The sequence below is a fragment of the Apium graveolens genome, chromosome 1 (assembly GCF_009905375.1).
Source record: "Apium graveolens cultivar Ventura chromosome 1, ASM990537v1, whole genome shotgun sequence".
NCBI classification, from domain to species: Eukaryota; Viridiplantae; Streptophyta; class Magnoliopsida; order Apiales; family Apiaceae; genus Apium; species Apium graveolens.
In genome coordinates this window covers 36,779,837-36,784,104 of record NC_133647.1, presented here as the reverse complement: position 1 = coordinate 36,784,104, position 4,268 = coordinate 36,779,837, and the positions used below count along the sequence as shown (strand labels likewise).

The following is a 4,268-nucleotide window of genomic DNA, read 5'->3' as shown; positions in this document are numbered from 1 at the left end:
ACACATCAATCAAGGTTCGGCCAGTCGCCAAGAAATATCTTCCCAAGATTATGGGAATCTTCTTATCCTCCTCAAAATCAAGAATGACGAAATCAGTAGGGAAGAAGAGTTTATCCACCTTGACCAAGACATCCTCCACAATACCTCGTGGGTATGTAATAGAATGATCGGCCAACTGCAAGGTCATGTATGTAGGCTTTGGATCAGGTAAATTCAACTTTTTGAAGATAGACAAAGGCATCAGATTGATGCTAGCTCCCAAGTCACATAAACATCTGTCAAAAGACAATTTTTCAATAGTACATGGAATGGTGAAGCTTCTTGGATCTTTAAGCTTCGGAGGCAACTTCTGTTGCAGCACAACACCGCATTCCTCCATGAGAGCAATAATCTCTAAATCATTCAGCTTCACTTTCCGAGTTAGAATACCTTTCATAAACTTTGCATAACTACGCATCTGCTCGAGAGCCTCAGCGAAAGGTATGTTGATATGAAGTTTCTTGAACACCTCCAGAAACTTCTCAAATTGCTTGTCCAGCTTTTTCTTTTGTAGCCACTTGGGAAAAGGTGGTGGAGGATAGATCTATTTCTCCCCTGTATTACCCTCAGGTGGAGTGTGCTCAACAATAGTCTTCCTTGGTTCCACTTCTTTATCCTGCTGCTCTACTTCTTTCTCAGCCACAGCTTCTTCAGCCAATTCTTGAGTTTGTTCGGGATTCGCAACCTTCCCAGACCTCAAAGTGATTGCCTTTACCTGCTCCTTAGCTTCCTTCTTTCCTGGCACTTCAGTGTCACTTGATGGAGTACCAGGATGATGATTTAGGAAGGCATTGGCAATTTGCCCAATTTGATTTTCCACGGTCTTGATAGAAATAACTTGACTCTTGCACAAAAGCTTCAACTCCTCTAATTTGGATTATTCATTAGCTGGTTGCATCTGAAGTTGTTTCTTTGACACATACCGCGGTTGCTGAAAACCAGGAGGGTTCTACTGCTTAGCTGTATACAATTGATAAGGCTATTGAGTCATATTCTGAGCATTGCTCCAACTGAAATTAGGATGATTGCGGTTGTTGGGATGATAGGTGGTTGGCGCTGGTTGCTGCGATCACTGGAAGTTGCTCACATATTGAGCTGATTCATTAGAAATTGCACATTGATCAGTCTCATAAGCACCAACACATAGCTCACAAACACTTATGATTTTATTCACTCCATAATTAGCCAAAGTGCCCACCTTAATCGTCAAAGCCTTAAGTTGGGCAGCGATAGCAGTTGCTGCGTCCAACTCCAGAATTCCTGCTATCTTTCCCTGAGTAAGTCTCTGTGCAGGATTCTGGTACTCATTAGCAGCCATCAGTTCAATGAGTTGATAAGCTTTATCGTAGCTTTTAGCCCACAAGACTCCTTCTGATGCTGCATCAAGCATGGGTCTAGAAGTAGCACCCAATCCATTGTAGAAACAGTTTATGATCATCCAATTAGGCATGTCGTGGTGTGAGCACTTCCTTAGCATCTCCTTATGTCGATCCAAGCCTCACACAGAGATTCTCCAGTTTGCTGTGAAAACTGAGTAAGAGTATTCCTGATTGCAGCAGTCTTCTCCATCGGGAAGAATTTAGTGAGAAACTTTTGCGCAAGATCCTCCCAAGTGGTGATAGACCCTGCTGGTAGAGAATGTAGCCAACACTTCGCTTTGTCCCTCAAAGAGAATGAGAATAATCGCAGCTTAATAGCATCTTCAGTCACATCATTGAATTTGAAAGTGTCACAAATTTTGATGAAATACCTGATGTGCATGTTCGGGTGTTCAGTAGGATTACCCCCAAACTGAACTGAGTTCTGTATCTTCTAAATTGTGCTTGACTTGATCTCAAACGTGTTAGCCCTGATGGCTGGTCTGATGATGCTAGACTGAATGTCATTAATCTTAGGCTGAGAATAGTCCATCGAAGTCTTCGGATTTTCTAGTTGATCACCCATCTCAACTAATGCTGGTTCTTCAACTTTCTCTTCTTCTTCCTCAAAAACTTCTCTACGAACTACCACAAGTTCTTCCTTGGCTTTATCCAGAGTTCTCTTACGAGTACGCAAACGCGTATGCATACACCTCGCTAGAGTACCTGAAATAAGACAAGGAACAAATAAGTAACAATGTCCGAGTCAATAAACTTTAAAGACCACTGATGGAAAGCACATAAACAAATAAATTAACACTGCAGTCCCCGGCAGCGGCGCCAAAAACTTGTTAGTCGCTAAACACGCGCTAATATTACACGCAAGTACACGAGTTCGCAAGTAGTATAGAATGTTTTCTAGTTCATTCCCACATAGACTGTATTGGTTAATTATTTAATTTATACACCTAAGCAACAATGTATGGTTATTATCCAACGCTAAGACGATAACAAATTGAGGTTGTTTATAACTAAGAATTATACTAACAATTATAACTACGAGAATAAGATTGACTGAATTGATATATATGACAAACATGAGATTCTAACTTCATTAAATACTTCATTCAATAGCCTTATTATTCTTAACCTTAGCATGCAATGGTGATGACACTAATCAGATAACACGAAACTGATAAACGCCAACTTTCATTGTACGAGTACCATTCTACCAGACAACCACAAAAGAGATAGAAGCTGAATAGGCACCAATTATATTGAGACCCTATATATCTATAGAATTTGACGACATAACGGTTTAAGCATAAGTTATCTATCTTGATTACATAGGGCAAGTAAGATGGTTAAAATTACCTACAAATCATGCATAACAATGACATAAACCTTTCCTAGCATGGCAAGTTCTAAACCCTTAAATTCACTTTCGCTTCATTAAGAATTAATACGCTATCTTATAAGTTCGCGACGCTCATAAGACGAATAAGCACAACCAATACTAGGATGTCAAACAATCACCACATACTAAGGCATACAAATAATTTAACTAAATAAATCTATAAGTAAATCCGCTAGAACCCCATGATAACGATTATCCCATGATCAGACTCATCATCAACGTGGGTTCTGATGAAAACATGATATAGCGAACGTAGTCTTTATACGAATAAATAAAACCAAGTACAAACGAGAGTATAGGTTCAGCAAAACAAGAAACAAGCATCCAAATTACAACTTAAACAAAGATTCATAAGAATAAACTAGATCGTCTTCGCCTTTGTTGAATTGTGCCAAACGGTCTTTTGCCTTCTCCTCCTAGCGCTCAGGTTCGTCTCTGACTTCTTCTTATTAAAAATGACCTAACATATGTTTATATTGTAGCCCATGCATCCCAGGAATCTAGCAAATCAAATTATAATAGAATCAAGATTTTTATCTCCTGACGCGGCGCGGCCGCGTGCTTCAACAGCGCGGGCGCGCCGACTCCCTGCTTCATGGCGCAGTCGCACGCTACATCAGCGCGGACGCGCCGGCCTTTTGCCAGAAATCTTAATTTCTCCTCCTTTATTCCTTGCAGCTTCGAGCCAAACCTCCAAGATTTTACTTGCACACATCCTAAACACTATATTAGCATTAAAACCATGCTAATTCACCTGATTCATGAAGTAAAGCCTGAAATGCAAAAACACTTGAAAACATGTTAAAACATAAATAACTTGAGTGCAAATACACCAATTCAAAGCTTATTAGAGCATAAAGAAGTGTCATAAATTCCACTTAACAGTCTCCCACTAGCTTTGGACTGTGAATGATGTTTCTCAAGGGTTGATTTGTTGGCACTTCAATTTTATAAGCTTGGAAGTAAGGACGCAATTTCCTTGAAGTCATCACTAGGGCTAAAGAAAACTTTTCAATAGTCGAATCATTCAATTCAACTCTGTGCAGAATCTTACTTACATAATAGATGGGTTTCTGGACTTTAAGTTCCTCTTAAACCAATACAGCGCTCAAGGCATTTTCTGAAACGGTCAAATATAAGTACAAAACTTCATTCAGAGCTGGTTTAGCCAACAACAGGGCTTGAACCATATACTTCTTCAATCCTTCAAACGCCTCTTGACTTTCCTCAGTCCATATGAATTTTTTACTTTCTTCAAGGATTTGAAGAATAGCAAGCACTTGTCTCCAGATTTAGAGATGAATCGTCCTAGAGCCGCAACTCTTCCAGTGACTTTCTGAACATCCTTTATAGAACATGGTGGTTCCATATCCAGGATAGCTTTTATTTTATCGGGATTGGCCTCGATTCCTCTCTTGGAGACCATCAATCCCATAAACTTTCCATATCCCACT

General features: G+C 39.8%; 1 non-coding gene across 1 annotated transcript; it reads left to right on the top strand.

Annotated features, from left to right (window-relative positions):
• Positions 1-1,487: 1,487 nt before the first annotated feature.
• On the top strand, positions 1,488-1,593 carry LOC141680035 (small nucleolar RNA R71). Its single transcript, XR_012558231.1, has one exon. It is a non-coding gene; the product is annotated as a small nucleolar RNA R71 (small nucleolar RNA).
• Positions 1,594-4,268: the final 2,675 nt, after the last annotated feature.